This window comes from Stegostoma tigrinum, chromosome 28 (assembly GCF_030684315.1).
Source record: "Stegostoma tigrinum isolate sSteTig4 chromosome 28, sSteTig4.hap1, whole genome shotgun sequence".
Classification (NCBI taxonomy): domain Eukaryota; kingdom Metazoa; phylum Chordata; class Chondrichthyes; order Orectolobiformes; family Stegostomatidae; genus Stegostoma; species Stegostoma tigrinum.
In genome coordinates this window covers 23,758,726-23,781,265 of record NC_081381.1, presented here as the reverse complement: position 1 = coordinate 23,781,265, position 22,540 = coordinate 23,758,726, and positions in this window count along the sequence as shown.

The window sequence follows — 22,540 nt, the reverse complement described above, 5'->3', positions numbered from 1 at the left end:
CGAACCCTCAACAGGAAGAACTGCCTCCCATTTAACGACTAATCTGTAATTCCTGTTGGATTGCTTCTGCAAGAGTTTGGTGGTTTTTCTGCTGGCTTTGAGTTGCTGGAGTTGACAGGGGATGGTGGGTCAAATACTAAAAGATTTGAAGGCTCAGGCACAAACCAATTGTCCGAGGCTGGGGCACTAGCCCAGCAGGGCTGTTGTTTTTACAGCTCTCCGACCGGGTCTCTGTGACTTATCCCGGGCCTCTCCAGTCAGCTGGCTGCCCCCCGCCACCCACTGCCCTCTGAGAGTTCACCCAGAGCTGGATGGAGTCATCCAACTCCACATTGTGCTCCTTCTGTCTCGTTCCCAGGTTGGAACTGGCTTTAAACACCTCCTCCTCCCTTCGTTGAAAGGAACAGACTGACTTTGAGTAATAGCCCAGCCTCCACTCTCCCATCCAAACTGTGCAAGCCATTCTCAAGCACACGTTGGAGCGGATGGCAGGCTGTGCAGTTCCCGAGGGGGGAAGAGGTGGTTGCTGAACTGGAAATAAGTGACAAACCTCACAAGGAGCATCCTGCAGCAGACAAAGGATTACACAGAGTCTTCACAGAGTTTAGACTGCGCTGACTCTTGATCTGGCACTCGGGCTGCTGGCATCAGTTTCTAGACCGATCCGGCAGAACACTCCCTTCACTGTACAGCATCATTACAGGATTGACATCGTAGTTCAGCACGGAGGAAAGGGAATGGAATGTTCCTGTTTCACAGTGAACTCCCTCCCTAACAGCACTGTCCTGCATCAAATGAACTGCCACTGTTCAAGATGGGAGCTCAATGCCACTTCCTCAGGGCCATCTGGGGAAGGGCAATAGATGCTGACCCAGCCAGTGACACCTACATCCTGTAAATGAATTTAAAAACACATTGAAGAGCATAAGACGGGGCCCGAGCACAGCTCTCTCTACATTGTCCCATCAAACACTTCCCCAGGTAAATCCAGACAGGCTACATACAAAGTGGTGCTCCCTCTATGCTGTCCCATCAAAGGTAAAAGGCAGGTACAGCCTGCGTTAGATACAGGATAAAGCTCCGTCATCAAATACTCCAAGAGCAGGCATAGCCTCGGCTAGGTACAGAGTAAAAGTCTCTCCACATAGAATGAGAGGAGGGAGGGAGAGAGCGAGCGAGAGCGATGCTCATCCTGAGGTGACATGAAGCAATCAGTGACCAGGTTTGAGCATGGTGGAAGCTGAAACCTCATGAATACTATTAGTATTCCTGACAAGTTAAACAAGATGGACGAACCAGCCCTGCAGCTGATTGGTGAGTGGAGAACAGTAAAGATGATTGATGATCTGAGCTGTGAATTTACACATCCAGCAATTCAGCGGCAGTTGTGACACAATGTGACGGAAAACAGTTAGAAGTAGTCTGGCTAAGGGCTGAGCTGTTGGCGTGTTTCTTCATCAGCGAGCTTGGTGAATCAACGTGCTCTCAAAATGCCCTCACTTCAACACTTGATCAAACACTGAATTCCCTGACTGGTGTACACGAGGGAAGCCTCCAGGAATTTGCTGGGTCTATTTATTTTCCCTTCTCCAATTACCCATCTCAAACACTGGCAAGGTCTCCCTGCAATGCGTACCTTACAGCAGTCAAGATGAAACTCTGAAGGTCTGATCCCAGGGTCTTGTTGCTCGTGCTGTGTGAGCCTGCATTGTAAAATTTCACCACTCATTGGCCAAGGTGATGTGCACTGTTGGAGCACTGACTGGGACTTTCGAAGGCAACTGTGCCTCCAGAGATAAACATCAGCCATCGTTCAACTCAAACATGTTTTGCCCCAAAATGCGAAGGTCAGGTGTTCACATCCTTCTAAACAAAGTGCAGCTTAAAGTCCAGGCTGACAATGGAATTGCAAAGAGCTTAGTCAGACTGCATGGGAGAGCGGAGATGAAGAATTGGAGAGAGAGTGTGACAGTGTGGGATTAGAAAGAGGGACAGAGAATACACAAATCAGAGAGTTTAAGCAGAGATTATTTTAGATAAGGAGTGAGGGAGAATAAGGAGATAGGTAAGAAGGTAAATGAGAAAACCAGAAAGAAAGGTTGAGTGTACCCCGTGTGGCTTCCTCTACATTGGGGAAACCAAGCGGAGGCTTGGGGACCGCTTTGCAGAACACCTACGCTCGGTTCGCAATAAACAACTGCACCTCCCAGTCGCAAACCATTTCAACTCCCCCTTCCCATTCCTCAGACGACATGTCCATCCTGGGCCTCCTGCAGTGCCACAATGATGCCACCCGAAGGTTGCAGGAACAGCAACTCATTCCGCTTGGGAACTTTGCAGCCCAATGATATCAATGTGGATTTCACAAGCTTCAAAATCTCCCCTCCTACTACTACATCCCAAAACCAGCTCAGCTCATCCCTGCCTCCTGAACTTGTCCTTCCTCTCACCTATCCCCTCGTCCCATCCCCATCTTCTACCTACTAACCTCATCCCGCCCCCCATGACCTGTCTGTCCTCCCTGGGCTGACCCAACTCCTCCCTACCTACACTCACCTTTACTGGCTCCAACCCCGCCTCTTTGAACTGTCTGTCTCCTCTCCACCTACCTTAGACCATAAAAGACATAGGAGTGGAAGTAAGACCCATCGATTCCACTCCGCCATTTAAATCATGGCTGATGGGCATTTCAACTCCACTTACCCACACTCTCCCCGTAGCCCTTAATTCCTTGCGAGATCAAGAAATTATCGATCTCTGCCTTGAAGGCATCCAACGTCCCGGCCTCCACTGCGCTTCATGGCAATGAATTCCACAAGCCCACCCTTCTCTGGCTGAGGAAATGTCTCCTCATTTCTGTTTTAAATTTACCCCCTCTAATTCTAAGGCTGTGCTCACGGGTCCTAGTCTCCCTGCCTAACGGAAACAACCTCCCAGCGTCTACCCTTTCTAAGCCATACATTATCTTGTAAGTTTCTATTAGATCTCCCCTCAACCTTCTAAACTCTAAGGAATACAATCCCAGGATCCTCTATGCGTCTTCTGTCCACCTCCCCCTCTCTCCCTATTTATTTCCAAACCCCCTTCTCCTCCACCATTTCTGAAGAAGGGTCTAGGCCCTAAACATGAGCCTTCCTGCTCCTCTGATGCTGCTTGCCCTGCTGTGTTCATCCAGCTCCACACCTTGTTATCTCAGATTCTCCAGCATCTGCAGTTCCTGCAATCTTGGAGTGAGAGAGCTGGTGAGAGAGGGCATGCTGCTGCCCTCTAGTGGGACTCTCTCCAACTGGGTGAAGCTTTGTTGCAGATGATGGAGAATTGGGAGTTTGATTCTGTCCAGTGGCTGCTTCTGTGATTAGTGGGACATTCTTCACTCATGTTATGAGAAGACTTTAACTCAAAGGAGATCTTCAAACCAGAGAGAGAGGATACAAAGCCAATCCCGTTGTGAGGCGTTGGGATTAGTGAACATTTGGAAATACAAAGTAAGTGAGGAGCAGGCTGTAGAGAGAAGCCAGACTCTGGTTAGAACTGGAGTCTTGGACAGGGCTCCAAAACCAGGCAACGAACCAGAAATGGAGTGAGCCACACTCCATGTTGTAATATTGATGGGGAATAAACAGGCTTGGACTGGTCATGATCCCAGAGACAGGGAGGGGGCAGGAAGATAGAGGGGGGTGGGCAGAGAGAGAAAGAGGAGGCAGAGAGAGAGGAGAGGGTAGGGAGACAGAGGAAGGGGGCAGAGAGAGGAACGGAGAGGGGACAGAGAGAGGGGAGTGCACATAGACAGGCCAGAGAGGGGGATAGGTAACAGAAGAAGAGGGAGGGGCAGAGGGGGAAGGAAGGGGGCAGAGGGAGAGAGAGGATGGGGAGGGAACAGGGCAAGGGGGCAGTGGGAGGAGATAAAAAGGTGGACAGAGCTGCAGCGAGAGCGAGAGAGAGAGAGAGAGAGAGAAAAGCTGGTGAGAGATGGGAAGGAGGCAATTTTAAGGATTCGGGAAGGCTGGCTACAGGAATCATGAGGGACACTGAACAGGGAGGGGTAACAGAGGATTGGGGCTAAGTGGTGACCTCTCCCTGAGGTTTTCAGAGTGAGTGAGTTTTGTAATGAGCTCCACAGGACTATGGAAGGAGGAAAACAATATGACAGCCAGGGATTTGCAGGAATGACCTCTCCCTCTGTTTGCCCACAAACCAGGGGGAGATTTGATCATTCATCAGTTGCTCCTGTGCCTGAGTAAACATGTCCACACAGAGCAGTACATGCCTGAGATCTCCCTGGCATTCTTTACTCAGGCTTAAGACAAGAATCATTACACAATACAACACAGGCTCAATCTGTAAGCACCAAGATTCCCAGGCGAGTACAGTCTTGTCTTATTCAACGTCCACTTACTCTTCACATCAACCAGAAACAAGGTCAGGCTTAACACTCTGCTCCGGAAAACAAGCCACACATTGTGGCTCTCTGAATCTTTCAGAATATCTCACCACAGTCTCCCCCACACACACACAATAGGAACTATCGTTTGCATCTTCTGATCAAACATTTCGTCTTTGTCCTCACACCTCTTGATTCCGCATTGGAAAACATGTTCCTATGTTGACAAGGAGTACAACTGAATTGGTTGAAATCACAGAGATATCAGCAGAGGAAATTGAAGCTTGTGATGAGCTTTCCCTTAGAGCTTGGGTTTCAAAGGACCTTCTTGCTGGAGGATAGCACAGTAGAGAGGCTGAGGGATCATCCATTTAGACCCCTCTGCTTCTCACCAGGCTGACTCCTCCCCTTGTGCGCTCTCTGATCCTCAATAGCCCAAAGGCAATTAATGTCAAGTTCATCTCCCATTGACCATCATGCCCTGTTGGAAACCCATTTCATCCTACTCTCCCCAGTCCCATTTAACACCTATTCGCTCAATCCCTCAGCCACAGTCAGACTGAGAATGGTACAAAGCTCCAGGCCCCAACAACAAGCCTGTGAGGTCAGAAACATGAAGGAACCTGGTCATTACTGATCAGTGGTTGAACTGTAAGCCCAGAGACAGTCCAGCTTTGTGGGCTGGTTGATGACATGAGGGACCAGAGATTGGGGCCAGGATCCCAACCGTGTGAGGAATGGAAAAACTAAAGAAGGACAATGTTGCAAATAGACTGTGCCACCCGTCAGAATTGTTTCACTTCTGTCTCCTGTATAGTTCTCTCAAAATAGCAGGGAAAATAAACAACTGCTCCATACATTCATAAAGCAGCTGCCAACACCTTATAAATATATAAACACATTCAGCAGCTCCAGAGAAGAGGCAGTCACTCCAAAAGATCAGGATTCTGAGGTCTTTCTACTCCTGCGCCACGAAAGCAGAAGGAACTTCTCACTCAGAGAATGTATTGTTCAACTTGACACAGCATGGGCACTGCCTTTCTTAAAGGGATATCGCCTGCAGAACTGTGTGGATCATCCTGTGCACTGCGGCTGGTTAAACTGACCACCACCTGACATCTCTGCTTTCTTCCACCTCTGGCTCCCTCTGGAATCCCCCTCTAAACCTCTTTGCTCTGTCCCTCTCCTTTCCCCTTCAAACTGGCTTCTTTGACCAAGCCTTTGATCACCTTGTTTAAAGTTTCTATGACTCAAACTGTGCTTGATAATTTGCTCCTGTTAAATGTGGTAAGTAATGTTCTGATATGCTAAAGGTGCTACACAAATGCAAGTTGTTAGCTGCTTATTTCGCATTTGTACGAACCCAGCATCCCACAACAACAGAAGAACCATGTGGCAGGAGTAGGCCATTCAGCCCCTCAAGACTGCTCCACTACCTAACATGATCGTGGCTGATCTCATCTCAGCCTCAACTCCACTTTCCTGCCCACTGCCCATTGTCTTGCAATCTGTTTGTGATTTTTTTTAAAAAAAAAATCAATCTCCTCCTCAAATTTACTCAACATCCCAACATTGCACAGGTTCACCACCCTCAGAGAAGTAATTTCAAATCTGCTACCCCTTATCCTAAAACTATGACCTAAGGAATCATCCTCTGTGTGTCAACTTTGTCAAACCCATTTAGCATCTTATATTCCACTCTCATTCTTCTAAACTGTGGAGAATATCAGTCTAAAATAACAAGGTGTGGAGCTATATGAACACAGCAGGCCAGGCAGCATCAGAGGAGCAGGAAGGCTGATGTTTCAGGCCTAGACCCTTTTCTCAGCCTTCCTGCTCCTAAGAAGCTGCTTTGGTCTGCCGTGTTCATCCAGCTCTACACCTTGTTATCTCAAATTCTCCAGCATCTGCAGTTCCTATTATCTCTGAGAATATCAGTCTAAACTGCTTAATCACTCTCCCTAAGGCAAACCCCCTAAGCTCTGGAAACAATCTAGTGAACCTCCACTAAACTGCAGCCAGTGTAAATACGTCCCTCCTCAAGTAAGGGGGAGAAAGAACAGAAAAACCGCAAGAACTGCAGACGCTGTAAATCAGGAACAAAAAACAGAAATTGCTGAAAAAGCTCAGCAGCATTCATGGAGAAAAAGCACAGTTTTTCCAGCAACTTTTGTTTTGTTGTTGTAGAAAGAACAGATAATCCTGTTTGCAAAAAAAAACTCTAGCTCACATTTTTATAAATGACCTGGATGAGGGCGTAGAAGGATGGGTTAGTAAATTTGCAGATGACACTAAGGTCAGGGGAGTTGTGGATAGTGATGAAGGATGCTGTAGGTTGCAGAGAGACATAGATAAGCTGCAGAGCTGGGCTGAGAGGTGGCAAATGGAGTTTAATGCAGACAAGTGTGAGATGATGCACTTTGGTAGGAGTAACCGGAAGGCAAAGTACTAGGCTAATGGTAAGACTCTTAGTAGTGTAGATGAGCAGAGAGATCTCGGTGTCAATGTACACAGATTCTTGAAAGTTGCCAACCAGGTTGACAGGGCTGTTAAGAAGGCATACAGTGTTTTAGCTTTTATTAATAGAGGGATCGAGTTCTGGAACCAAGAGGTTATGGTGAAGCTGTACAAAACTCTGGTGCGGCCGCGCTTGGAGTATTGTGTACAGTTCTGGTCACCGCATTGTAAGAAGGATGTGGAAGCTTTGGAAAGGGTGCAGAGGAGATTTACTAGGATGTTGCCTGGTATGGAGGGAAGGTCTTACGAGGAAAGGCTGAGGGACTTGAGGCTGTTTTCATTAGAGAGAAGAAGGTTGAGAGGTGACTTAATTGAAAGATATAAAATAATCAGAGGGTTAGATAGGGTGGATAGGGAGAGCCTTTTTCCTAGGATGGTGATGGCGAGCACGAGGGGGCATAGCTTTAAATTGAGGGGTGAAAGATATAGGACAGATGTCAGAGGTAGTTTCTTTACTCAGAGTAGTAAGGGTAGTAGATTCACCAACTTTAGGTACATTTAAGTCGTCATTGGGTAAGCATATGGACGTACATGGAATAGTGTAGGTTGGATGGGCTTGAGATCGGTATGACAGTTCGGCACAACATCGAGGGCCGAAGGGCCTGTACTGTGCTGTAATGTCCTATTTTCCTATTTTATTTTTCCACTTTACAGACACACTCATACAGGGCTAACTACCTAACAACAACTTTGCTGCAACATTCTGAAAACTGCTTGCGGCTCAGCAAATGTCTCTGAAGTCTTGTAGAGAGACCTTAAATTTATATTGACAGTTCAGCAGGGCTGTGGTCAGATTGCCCGCTCTGGTGGGACATATTTCTGGAGGTTTTGTTATTCGACCTGCTGTCTTTTCACAAGAATAGAAAAACACAGACTCCGTTTCAAAATCAAATCTGACTGCATTAACATCGACCGTCAGTCAAACTACCATTTTGTCCCACATTTATAATGAATGCATACACCAGACTATTGGTTTTACATTAATACTTTCCTTTTTGCCTGCATTTCCAAGCCAGAACAGGCAGCCCTTAGGCACTGGGGATTGAGCATATCTCCAATTGCTGTAGAGATACAAACATACAAGTGTTGAGCAGCAGTAGGTTATTCTGTCCCTTGAATCTGCTCCACAAAGAGACCTAGTGATTCAGGTGCGTACTCCCTTGGAAGTGGCGTTGCAGGGTGACAGGAAGGTGAAGAAAGTATTGGGCTTGCCTTCAGTCGGACAGAGCACTGAGTATAGGAGTTAGGGCATTATATTACTGCTGTAAAAAACATTGGTAAGGCCACGTTTGGAGTATTGTGTACAATTCTGGGCACACTGCTATAGAAAGGATGTTATTCAATTGGAAAGGATGTAAAACAAGACTTACCAAGACTGGACATTTCAGCTATGGGAAGATGCTGGGACTTGTCTCCCTGGAGTTTCAGAGGCTGACTTTATAAGAGGAGGTCACCTTATAGAATTATGTGGGGCTGGGTGAATAGTCAAGGTCTTTTCCCCAGCGTAGGGGCTCCAAACCTAGAGGGCACAGGTTTAAGGTGAAAGGGGAAAGATTTAAAAGGGACTGGAGGGCTAACTTTTTCACACAGAGGGTGGTGCATGTCTGGAGCAAGCTGCCGGAGGAAGTGGTGAAGGCTGGTACAATTATAATATTTAAAGGCATTTGGACAGGTACATGGGTAGGAAAGGTTCAGAAGGATATAGGCCAAACACAGGCAAATGGGATTAGTTCAGTTTAGGAAACTTGGTCAGTATGGAAAAGTTGGACTGAAGGGTCTGATTCTGTGCTGTATGACTATGGCTCTATGATTATGACCTCAAATCTACATTCCTGGCTAATCCTGATAACTCTTCGCCTTCTGCTCAAGAAAAATCAATCAATGGAACCTATCTTAAAAACATGCAAGATGCCCGCTTCCATCTCCTTTTGTAGGAAAGACGGATGGACATACAGTGGGCCAGAACAGGAAGGTGGATTGCTGAGTGCTGGGGAAGGTGGATGAGGGCTGGAGAAGATGAGTAAGGGCTGTGAAAGGCAAGTGAGGGCTGGGAAAGGTGTGCGAGGTTTAGGAAAGGCAGGTGAGGTGGCCAAGATCTGGTACAGGTGAGGCTTTGGGGAATCTGTAGAGAGGGAGGAAAATGATAGGAAGTGCAGGTATGCTGTGTGAGTGAGTGAATGTGTGAATCTGTCAGTGCGTGTAGGGAATAAGGGGAAAAGATTATGAACATCTGTGATATCTCTACATTTGAATGGCCCATTGTGCAAGCCCACAGCTAAGTGAAGGGACCATACATCTATCAGCGATGAGGTTCTAGAAAGAAGAGGAAGAAACAGGAGTAAAAGTTTATGCTGATTGGCCCCATTATCTTAAAGAGGTCTGTTCCCCTTTTCAAAGTTTGTGTCCAGACTCATTCCACCAATGATTAACAAACATGAAAACTGATCAGGGGAACTGAGCTGCCTTTTCGAAGCCCTCCAGTCTTCGTGGCGCGAGGACAGTCACACAGTGCTGTTAGGGCAGGGATTCCAGGAATTTTGACCCAGTGACAATGAAGATGCATCAGTGTAGGATCATAAGATATAGAACATGGTACATAAAACATTACAGCGCAGTACAGGCCCTTCGGCCCTCGATGTTGTGCTGACCTGTGAAACCAAACTGAGGCCCATCTAACCTACGCTCTTCCATTATCATCCATATGTTTATCCAAGGACCATTTAAATGCCCTTAAAGTTGGTGAGTCTACTACTGTTGCAGGCAGGGTTTTCCACGTCCTTACTACTCTGAGTAAAGAACCTACCTTTGACATCTGTCCTATATCCATCACCCCTCAATTTAAAGCTATGTCCCCTCGTGCTAGCCATCACCATCCGAGGAAAAAAGCTCACTGTCCTCCCTATCTAATCCTCTTATCATTTTGTATGTCTCTATTAAGTCGCCTCTTAACCTTCTTCTCTGACGAACGTCCCTCAGCCTTTTCCCTCCATACGAGGAAACATCCTGGTAAATCTCCTCTGCACCCTTTCCAATACTTCCACATTCTTCCTAAAATGCGGTGACCAGAACTGTACGCAATACTCCAAGTGTGGCCGCACCAGAGCTATGTACAGCTGCAGCATGACCTCATGGTTCCGGAACTCAATCCCTCTACCAACAAAACCTAACACACCGTACGCCTTCTTAACAATCTTAACAACCTAGGTGGCAACTTTCAGGGATCTACGCACATGGACGCCAAGTTCGCTCTGCTCATCCACACTACCATTAGCCCAGCACTCTGTATTCCTGTTACTCCTTCCAAAGTGAATCCCCTCACACTTTTCCACATTAAACTCCACATGCCACCTCTCAGCCCAGCTCTGCAGCTTATCTATGTCCCTCTGTAACCTGTGACATCCTTCCACACTATCCATAACGCCACCGAATTCAGTGTCATCTGCAAATTTACTAACCCATCCTTCTATGCCCTTATCCAGGTCATTCATAAAAATGACAAACAGCAGTCGACCCTTGCGGTACACCACTAGTAACTGGTCTCCAGGATGAACATTTCCCATCAACTACCACCCTCTGTCTTCTTTCAGCTAGATCCAAAACACTAGATCACCCTCAATCCTATGCCTCAGGCACAGAAGGATGCCATTCAGCTCACCACCATCAGTCAGTCAGTCCCACCACTTCCTGCTTTCTCCCCTTGTTTTGCAATTTTCTCAAGTATTTATTCAGATACTTTTTGAAAATCACTATTAAACCTGCCTTCAGGCAATATGCAGGCAGTGCCTGGGTCTGCAGTCCATTTGCAAATTGATTGGTTCCCAAATTGGAACATAATGCAGGACAATGTAAAGCAGCTGTTCATGAGGATGGGCAATGTTTGTATGTTCGGTCTTTAAAATGACCCCCAGCAGGAGACATTGTCATAAGCACTAGTCAGACATTTGTAAATCAGAGACCCTGTGCATTCCAGACAACTTGTTACATTGAGCATGTTTTTAAAGCCTGCCTCATCTCTCCGAATAGCTCTTTATATGGCTCACTGTCAAATTTGACTGCAAAGCGTTTTGGTATGTTTTGCTGCATTGAAAGTGCAGGAGAAATGGCAGATATAATAAAAAGGAGGTACGATGGTTAATGATACTTGAATTGACCTCTACCCTCACAAATGATCATTTGCGCCTTCAGGAGCAACACGGGATTTGGAGTTTGAAAGCTGTCCCTGTGAACAGCAGACAGAATGGAGCTTGGCTCAGCGATTGTGAAACATTTGCAAATCCTTTGGAGGAAGCTGTGACCTTGTAATCACTTACAGGAATTGGTTGGTAACTAATTAACAGTCTGGGGCCTCATTTACAGCGGAGCCCTGACTCGTTCCCCAAACATACGGCATACAGGAAAACAATCAACAGAATAGCTGCGAATGAGCACAGGGGGTCTGCTCTGAGGAGGCGGGCACTGATTTCTCACAAACGGAGACACACACAGAGTGTGCTTCCCACTGCTTTACCACACAATCGCCATTCTTCCTGCCATCAAATTCCCTCTACCCACAGTACCACAAGTACAGCGAGTCCCAGAGCCACCCTGGTACATCAACCCTTACCAGCCCCCACCCCCCGCCCCCACTCTGAGTAAAAATGGTCTTGCAGTCAACTCAGCCAACCGCTTGTCTAAGGATTCCACGTTACTGCAACATCTCAGCCTTCTACATGGGCTTGTTCTCCGGGGAGTGAAGAATAGCATCGATGGAATCTCCAATTTTCTTTCCATCATCGCATGACTCTTACTGGGAGGATCTGCAGGTTGGCTGTCTCTGTTTGCTCGTGTTATGAACATGAAATCCTAGCCCATCAAAGCCCGGACTGGGGCTGGAACCCACAGCACCTCACTGAAAGACTCCGTACCATACCAGCACAGCACTACTGCCTTCTTCGCATTATCCCCCACTGTACAAGCTGCAGGTTTGAGTAATAGAGTCTTGCAGCATGGAAACAGACCCTTCAATCAAACTCATCCCAATCTGACCTAAACCCATTTACCAACCTTTAGCCCATATCCCTCTAAACGCTTCCTATTCACATACATCATTTAAAAGGTATCTGTATGGGTGATTGTGCGAACGAGTGACTGATTTATTGTTACAGATATTTTAAAGAGCGAGTGATTAGTGTTTTTTCAAACAGAACCTGGTGCCATTTTCAGTTACAATAAAAGGATAAAATATTACTTCCTGTTCATACTGGGGTCTCAGGCATGGCTTCAGGGTCACTGCACGGTGTTCCAGTCTTCAGGAATCCTCACTCTGGGAACAGCAATAGCAACACTGGTGTCCCCAGGAGACCCTAGCTCTGCCTCGTCAATGCCGCTGAGGTCCCAGGCCCCAGACCCCCTGCCGCCAGGAGTCCCCGCCCTAGGACCGACACTGCCAGGACCCCAGGCTCAGAGGTATCCACCTCCACCACTTCATTCGATACACAGTCCACTCTTTGCTTGAAAAGCTTACCCCACAGGAGATTTTAAAATTTTTCGCCTCTCACCTTACACATATGCTCCCTATTTTGGGCTCACCTACCCTGGGAAAAAGACTTTGGCTATTTACCTTATCCATGCCGCTCATGATTTTATAAACTTCGATAAAAGATCACCTCTTAGTCTCCAATGCTCCAGGGAAAATAGCCCCGGCCTCTTCAACCTCTCCCTATAGCTCAAACCCTCCAATCTGAGCAACACCCTTATAAATCTGCACCCTTTCAAGTCTAACAACATCCTTAAGAGAAGGGCAACCACAATTATTCCCAGTATTCCAATAACCAATGTCCTGTGCAGCCACAGCATGACCTCCCAACTCCTATACTCAATGTTCTGACCAACCAGCCTCCAAAGACATGAATGCACAACCCAGCCTGGCATTCTCGTGCAGTACTGTTGGAGAGCTGCCTTGTGGGCACCGCCATCTTCCAGGCAGGTCTTCAAGCCTCTGGCTGCCCTCTCAGTTGGAGGCAAAAGACCCGAGAGATATAGTGGAGCTCTCTGCAATCTCCTGGCTAACGTTTATCCCACAATCACCAGAATAACTCCCACAGCTGTTTGCGATTACTATTGCCAGATTGGGTGCCCCAATATGCCACACACAGTGCCAACCTTGCACATCCACTGTAGCTCGTCTGCAAGCATGATATCCATCATCCAACTCTCGCCTCTCTTTCTGCTCCCTCCACTCTGCCTTTTAGAAGATATTTCCTTTTCTGGGTGTCACTATTTATAATTCTTTGTGATCTTCTAATTTCAAACACTTCATTTGTCTTATGGTCTGTAATAGGAATTTTTAGCAATGTCTTCACACCATATTTCAGAGGTCTTTATTTTCTTCAACAGATCTCTACTTATTGTCCAGTTTCTGAGATACAGGAAAAAGAGAATGCTGCACCTTTTGGGTTATTACTTTTTTATTATCCATTTATTTATCACACTGCTGTTTGCAGGGACTTGTCGAATGCTTATTAGCTGCAGTGTTTCCTACATTACACTTCAATGAAGGATTTAATTGATTGCAAATTGTTTTGAGATGTCCCAATGATGTGCAAGGTGTTGCATACATGCAATCTTTTCTTTTCCAGTGTATCGTCCCACTGGAATGTTTTGTGGTCTCTCCCCTGGCCATTTTTATCTGCAGGTCACACGGCACAGTGAAATTCACACCATCCAGCGCAGTGAATGATTAATTAAGTGAATAACTCGGTATCTCCCATGGGGAGACAACAAAGCGAAGAGAGAAGAGAAAATATCCAACAAATCAGTCGAGTTAGGGGAATGCGAAGTTCATTTATTAAATGACCTTGCTACGTTATGGAAACATATCTCTCGGTCACACCTTCGTACCAGACAAACCCTACTTGCTGTTTTGATTTTTCTTTAGGTCACTTCATTCAATGGTGACTACATCAATATTTCTCATTCATTTGTGTGACATAGAGATGGCCATACTAAGCTGTGGCCACAGTGAGGTGCTGTAGAGGATGTGCCAGCAGACCCCATCACCATTCTGCATTGGGTATGATCTTTGTTCTCAACCACCAGTGGGCATTTCTGCAGGCAAATTACCACTTTACACTCTGTTTCTTCTTATCACAGTTAAAACACATGCTTTATGGTGGTTATATTTGGAGATAAAATATCATGGTGGCATCTTGCATCTATATCTTTCAATTCTCATTGCATTATTTAACTCTCTCAGCCCATTTGCTTGCATGCCAGCTGGGCCTGTTACAATAAACACACATAAAAGACACCTCCAACATATCATCACCAAGGCCATGCAGGCGTCACCAGTATTTAAACAGATCCTATATCTAGCACCTATTAGTCACAATGTAGCGACAGACAAAGAAAGTCAAGCCCTTGGCCTGCAGCCCCAGAACCAGTAAACAGTCGCAATTACACTCAGGCTACGGAGGCCAGGCAATCAGTGGCTGAAGTTCCCTGGACCTTCCTACTACAACGGTAACCATGAGAGATGAGATCGGCAGAAAGAAATTATCGTCGTACCCCAGATCTCAGAATACAAACAACTCCATAAGAGAAGAGTTTCTCTTGAATAATTGTTCACACTTGTACACAGAATGGAGTGGTGTTTTGCATACTTAATGACCTAGCATTATCCTGGACTTCCCTACATTAAGCTCCTTCTATCATCCCATTAATGAAACACTGTTTTCTGCAAGTGCTTATTTCTCATTTGTTCGAGCTATTTGCAGACAGAGCAGCAGATGTTATACACACAGGGTATGGGAATGAAGTGGTTATATTGCTCAACCAGTAAGCCAGAGGGCATGTAATAATCCAGAGAACATAAATTCAAATCCAACCATTGTATCTTGAGAATTTGATTTTATTTTTTTAAATCTGGAAATGAAAAAGCGCAAGGCTAGCAGATTACTCTAAAAGCCCACTGGTTCGTGGATGTCCCATTAGGGCAGGAATCCTGGCCTTCTTGACCAGTCCATCTGTGCCTTCACATATCACTGTCCCCTGAGCCTACCTAGTGCGCTATTCTGCTCTATCCAGGGCAGGCTGGGGAATGAGTTACAAATACCAGCCTTTCCAGTGGCAACTGAATCTTGACAATTAGAACATTAAACACTTTCTCTGTTGTGTCCTGCATTATGGGGAATAGTGCCCTCCAGTAACTTCAAAGCAGCATTTGAGAGAGACAATCCTGGTGCACTGCTTTCACTCTGAAGGCAAACTCCACCCTGGGAATTCTACGAGAGCTGCCTCGAGGATGTGGAACAAGGCAGAAGCAGGGACGAGAATGGGTTGGACCCTCAGTCTGAAACTGCCTCGAACTTGCCCCACTATCCACTGTCCTCAGGAGAAGCAAACATCTCAAACCTGACAAGCCACTGTCCCCGAGTTTCAAGGACAGGTTTCAGTGCAAAAGTACAGCTATTGAATGAGTGGAGGAAGTTACTTACCCACAAAGACAATGTTCTTGGTCAGGAAGTAATTGCGATGCAGAAGACGGGGTGCCACGTTCTTGGGGAGTTCATGATTTCTAGGTGAAGGCTTTGGAGAGGCCTGACTCATCCTGGCTCACAATCCAAATGCAGCAGGAAGGATACAGGCAGAAACGAGAACCTCGCCTGTTGGACACGAGGAGTGGAGGTCAGTCGGCGATCCTCACAATCAGGGTTTAGTGTTCTGTGGCTCAGACCGTCGGTGAAGTTTCCTGAACTTTGCACGTCTGCCCCAGGGAGTCTCTCACATTCCTGCAAAGGCACGCTGTCCGTTGAAACAACATCGAGGATCAAAGTAACGACACAAACTGGAGACAGTTGGGAGGGGTTTTCCTTTTTTTGAAAGGAGCAAATCAGTTCTCGAAGTGATACAGGCGCAGGCTATAAGCTGTCAGCCAATTCCAAGGAACAGCAACAATTGTGTAATGCACCTGAAAAAAGGAAAAGATTTGCTCTTTCGGGTGAGTGTTGACTTGCTAAACTCTCAGCAAAGTTTGATATCACAACTGAGAGGAAAGATAACCAAATCAGACCAGCCTGGACTGTCGCTCTCCTTATACCGACTGAGAGAACAGCTCCCACTCTGCTCACAGTAACAGACACCAGGTTATGGACAGGTGTGGGCAGGAGTGGCATACACAGCAGGATGGCAGTATGACACCCACCCGATAACTGGCACCCCACACTGTTTAAATAAGGGCAGGAGAAAGGTGAACTAACACAAACGCTTCAACAAGCTGTGCGTTCGTGATCTGTTCTGTAATCTTGCTGCACTGCTTTCTGCAACGTCACAGGCCATTGGAGTGGATTTTTCATGATCCCCACGTGAACTGTAAAGAAAATAAAACACCCAGCAACACATTTACAGGATAAATCCTTCTCAGAGAATGCACTTCGAATTCTTAAAACAGGGCCACAGTACGGGCGGGGACGGGTCCGTCACGGTGTAACGCTGGAGTACAGTATGTAGTGTCTTTGCAGGCTCATGTTGGTTTGTGTGAGAGTATACCCATGAATGAGTGCGTGTGTGTGTGTTCAGTTTGACTCTTAGGAGCAGGAATGATAAATTCAGAAATTCTAGCCCTACTGGATGAATTGCAAGTTACAAGGATCTGTTTGATAGACTGAGTGTCTGGCCCATTAGCTCGCCATGGACTGATCAGTGAGCAGAGGGGCTGATTTGTACAGGATAAATAAACCTAAAAAAAAGGTTTTTGAATTGTTGGGAGTTCATTTATATGCTAAATAGGGGAATGTCAGTGAGTTTCTCACCTGTTAGCAAAAATAATTGGAGCAAGCCTATTACCAGGATCAGGAACTGATGTGGATAAAGCAAACAGAGGGCTTATGAACAGTTATTGAAGCTGGATGGGTGAAGAATTAAGATGAATGACAGAACAGACTGAGACCTAAGAGTGTCCGCCTGAGTCCAAGTCTGCATATCCATGTTTCTGCAAGTGTCTGTGTGTTTGCGTATATCCATGTTTGTGTGTGTGTGTCTGTGTATGAGCAAAGAGGATCAGTACCTGTTACATTCTTTATGAAAGCCCTTACTGGTATGTTGGATATAATAATTCCCAGCTCTATTAACAGTTTGAGTAAAGTAAATGTGTTGCTGACGGGAGGGTGATTCCTCGTGGCCTCAGTGCCCTGTTATGGATCGTTAGTAACTCCTGAGCACATCCTGGTATCCTGACAGGGCAGGCTGGGGCAGTGATTTCTCAGAAGCTCCCTCTGTGATACCCCCTGTCACACCATCATTGGCTGTCCCACCCAACCAGTTCCAGCCACTTTTACCGAGAGATGGGGGATGGAAATCAGAAACCTGGCAACCAGTCTCAACTGGAGCAGCAGACAGACTTCAGAGTGAGAAAGACTTTAACTCTTACACCCAGGCTGACTGACAGCAGGAGAAGCTCAGGGAGGCCAAGATATCTCAATGCTTTTTGGGGCCTCTTTTGGAGAGATTGCAGCTGAAATCAACCCAGCCCTGACAAGCAGAAGCTTGTCTTGTGACGCATTCCTTCCAACTCATTGTCAAATCTCAACAACACTGACAGGCCAGAATCAGATTTCTCCACTCAATCTGCCCAAACTCACTGGAAGCGAGGTGACAGATCCTATCACACCTGGAGGCAACCTCACCTCTCTGGAGATTGTTAAAGGGCACAGCTCAGAAACACTGTGCACCGCTCTGATTCATTGTATAACACCGAGGCACCGGAGAAAGTGAGAGAAAAAAACCCCACTTTTTCAGAGCTGGAGGATTACAGCAAACTGTCAGAGGCCGAGCCCTCTTTCTCACCCGAGGAGGGGAGGCGGAGGAGAGATCTGACAGAGGTCTCTAAAATTATGAAGTGGTTAGAGGGGACGGGGACACACACACACACACACACACACACACACACGATATGTCCAATTATTCAGGGAAAACAGAAGTTAAGCTGTAAATCTCCTGTAAATCTCCGATCTGGCTAACACATGGTCCACAGCAAAGTACTTGATACTAACCTGCCCTCGGAAATGGCCCAACAAGCTGCTGACCCCAAGGGCAGTTAAAGAAGGACAACAAATACTGGCCTCGTCAATGACTCCGACATACCACAACAAGGATATTTTTTTTTCAAAAAGTCTCTACCTAGAGTGTGGGTGGAATATCAAGTATTTGAGGCATTTAAAGGGAAACTGGATCAACGTGTGAATGAACAGTAGAAGGATAAGTTGACGGGGTGAGATGATGCCAGGTAGGAGGGTCATGTGGGACATCAACCACCAGTTGGGCTGAATAGCCTGTTACTGTGCAGTCTAAATACTGCAGCAGGCCCAAGTCTTTATTAGGGTGCCACCTGGGCTGGAAGGTTTGAGCTATAAGGACAGGCTGAGACTGGGGGTGATGTTATGGAGGTCTATAAAATCATGACAGGCATAGATAAGGTAGATAGCTGGCAGCTTTTCCCTGTGGCAGGGGACTCTCAGACAAGAGGGCGCAGCTTTAAGATGAGGGTTACAAAGGGATCCAGAGGGACAATTTTTTTCCCCCCCACACAGAGGGTGGTGAGAGTCTGGAATGAGCTTCTAGAGGTAGTGGTGGAAGGAAGTACAATTTCATCATTCAAGAAACATTTATACAGGTCAGTGGATGGGATAGATAAGGAGTGATATGGACAAACGCAGGCAAATTTAATCAGTTTAAATGTGAAAACTGGGTGGTGTGGACAAGTTGGGCCAAAGGGCCTGTTTCTGTGCTGTAAACCTTTAGGACTCTAAGCATTGCAGCGTAAATCAATCAAGAAGATATTGCATCTTTAGTGTTACCAATCTCCACAGAATATCATAGAGGGAGAAAGAGTTACAGACTGGAATGTCACAGAAGAAGAAGGGGTGGAAGAGTGAAGGAAGAGAACGGGGAGAGGGGAGCAGAGTGACGGTGGGGTGGGGGCAGGAAGGAGTCTTTCAAATAAAGAGAGATTTCCATCCGTTCCTTAAAGCTTGGTCATAGACGCACAACCTCTTAAAAGGAGAGCAAGGAGAAACAGAGATGTAGAGAGGGAACTCCAGAACTTTTGATCGAGACACCTCTCTGTGGTGGTGATGTCAATGGAGGAGATACAAGACACTTCAAGTGAAGCAGCTTGTCAGTTACAGAGGGCGATAGAGCTGAAGGGGGTTACAGAGATAGGGACAAGCAAGGCCTTGACAGGATTTTAACCAGCAAGAATAAGCATTTTACAATTAACGCATTGACTCATTACTATGTTCATTTGAAGAGAAGCTGTCTCAGCTGCACTTTCCATGAGAGGAGGCTTAGGCCCAGGGATCCCAATAGGAATACAAATCAGAGATCAGAGATCATTTTTGATGAAGTAACTTGTGTCAAAGATAAATGAAGGATAAAACAGGAGATTAAGGAGGTCACTGGTTCAGCGGTAAACTGACTGACAGGAGCCATTGATAAGAAACAGAGGTTTTACACTGGGTGGGAAATCTGAGTGGACATTGTGGAAATGAGGAAATGCTGTACTGTCTCTCAAATCAGAGTTTAAACTGAAGCCTCTTGTTACCTTCTCAGGTAGAGTGGGTCGATGCCACAGTACGGTTTCCAAGAAAAGCCAAGGGAGTGATGTCTGTTGTCATAAAATAAAGATCTGAGGATCCTGGAGATGGCTGGATCAGTGGAGAGTAAGAGAGCGCTTTGCTATCCGAGTTCTGTTGTCCTTTCTCTCCACAGATGCTGCCAGGCCTGCTGAGTTTCTCCAGCAATTTCAGTTTTAAGTGTCACTTCTCTCTGGTATCCTGTCCAATACCCAATTCTCTAATGACCTCCTCATATTACTATGCTTTATGGCAGCTTGCTCTGCGCTCAAATTGATGGGCTACGTTTCCTAACTGCAGTAGTGACCACCATTCAAAAGTACATCGTTGGCTGTCATGTACTCGTGCTGTCTGAAGGTTGTCAGAGATTGGCATGAGAGTTTGAGGCTTCCTGGTTTATTTTGGAGGGGACAACTTCCCAAGTAGCAGCTGCCCTTGTTTCTCGAGGAGGCAGAAGTCATGGGCTTGAGATCTGCTGTCAATCCAGCAACAGAGTTCAATTAACTAACGTCAGGTTGTACTGGTCAGGTCCTGGCGTGTCTCCTGTGTTTTATACTCTCTCACTGGCCCCACTGGCACAGTGTAAGGACTGGAGGACAATCTATCATTCTCAGAGAAATAGGAGCCAGGAGCTCAGCAGCAAGCTGAGAGAGAAAGCAAGTCGTTTCTATTGTTCGAGTTTGAGACAGGCAAACAAAGGAGGAGATTGATGTTTGAGCATTGCAGGGAAGGGAGGGTCAAAAGAATAGGTGTGGGGGAGGACTGGGAGGCGAGCAGAGGGGCAGATTACAGATCTCTGAGACACACTTCTGGGCTGGAGAGTAATGTGAACCGTTTGAAAAGAAATCTGACTCTTTCAGTTCAGTACACTCTCACATTACTCAGTTACTAACTTTGCAAGGGCTGGTTTTGTAAAATAGCTGTCATTCCCGAGAGCCCCTCTCACACCTAGAAAGCCAGCAGCGTTAACCTGGTGTGCAGTCTTTGTAATGTTTCACCTTAAATTCAGAAAATGCATTCCAACAGAACCATCTTCATGTGATCAGTCAGGATGAAGAGGAGAGGGGAGATGGAAGAATGAAGGCGGGGGGGGGAGAGAGGAGACTGTAGGGATGAGAAATCATCTTTTCACATGAAATGGTGTTGGAAAAATTGGAACTGTCCCTCTCAAGGGTCCGAATGCCCTCATCCCATTCTCGGAATACCAGCTACAGGAGGAGAGGGAAGGGGTCAGAGGAATCGAAACACAGATGTTGCTTTAGAGGGTGTATATCTGACTGAGGTGAGATGTAAAATAGTATCAGAGATAATGGGAACTGCAGATGCTGGAGATTCCAAGATAATAAAATGTGAGGCTGGATGAACACAGCAGGCCAAGCAGCATCTCAGGAGCACAAAAGCTGACGTTTCGGGCCTAGACCCTTCATCAGAGAGGGGGATGGGGGGAGGGAACTGGAATAAATAGGGAGAGAGGGGGAGGCGGACCGAAGATGGAGAGTAAAGAAGATAGGTGGAGAGGGTGTAGGTGGGGAGGTAGGGAGGGGATAGGTCAGTCCAGGGAAGACGGACAGGTCAAGGAGGTGGGATGAGGTTAGTAGGTAGCTGGGGGTGCGGCTTGGGGTGGGAGGAAGGGATGGGTGAGAGGAAGAACCGGTTAGGGAGGCAGAGACAGGTTGGACTGGTTTTGGGATGCAGTGGGTGGGGGGGGGAAGAGCTGGGCTGGTTGTGTGGTGCAGTGGGGGGAGGGGATGAACTGGGCTGGTTGAGGGATGCAGTGGGGGAAGGGGAGATTTTGAAACTGGTGAAGTCCACATTGATACCATATGGCTGCAGGGTTCCCAGGCGGAATATGAGTTGCTGTTCCTGCAACCTTCGGGTGGCATCATGGTGGCAGTGCAGGAGGCCCATGATGGACATGTCATCAAGAGAATGGGAGGGGGAGTGGAAATGGTTTGCGACTGGGAGGTGCAGTTGTTTGTTGCGAACTGAGCGGAGGTGTTCTGCAAAGCGGTCCCCAAGCCTCCGCTTGGTTTCCCCAATGTAGAGAAAGCCGCACCGGGTACAGTGGATGCAGTATACCACATTGGCAGATGTGCAGGTGAACCTCTGCTTAATGTGGAATGTCATCTTGGGGCCTGGGATGGGGGTGAGGGAGGAGGTGTGGGGACAAGTGTAGCATTTCCTGCGGTTGCAGGGGAAGGTGCCGGGTGTGGTGGGGTTGGAGGGCAGTGTGGAGCGAACAAGGGAGTCACGGAGAGAGTGGTCTCTCCGGAAAGCAGACAGGGGTGGGGATGGAAAAATGTCTTGGGTGGTGGGGTCGGATTGTAAATGGCGGAAGTGTCGGAGGATAATGCGTTGTATCCGGAGGTTGGTAGGGTGGTGTGTGAGAACGAGGGGGATCCTCTTGGGGCGGTTGTGGCGGGGGCGGGGTGTGAGGGATGTGTCGCGGGAAATGCGGGAGACGCGGTCAAGGGCGTTCTCAATCACCGTGGGGGGGAAGTTGCGGTCCTTGAAGAACTTGGACATCTGGGATGTGCGGGAGTGGAATGTCTTATCGTGGGAGCAGATGCGGCGGAGGCGGAGGAATTGGGAATGGGGGATGGAATTTTTGCAGGAGGGTGGGTGGGAGGAGGTGTATTCTAGGTAGCTGTGGGAGTCGGTGGGCTTGTAATGGACATCAGTTACAAGCTGGTTGCTTTCCCGCGACACATCCCTCACACCCCGCCCCCGCCACAACCGCCCCAAGAGGATCCCCCTCGTTCTCACACACCACCCTACCAACCTCCGGATACAACGCATTATCCTCCGACACTTCCGCCATTTACAATCCAACCCCACCACCCAAGACATTTTTCCATCCCCACCCCTGTCTGCTTTCCGGAGAGACCACTCTCTCCGTGACTCCCTTGTTCGCTCCACACTGCCCTCCAACCCCACCACACCCGGCACCTTCCCCTGCAACCGCAGGAAATGCTACACTTGTCCCCACACCTCCTCCCTCACCCCCATCCCAGGCCCCAAGATGACATTCCAC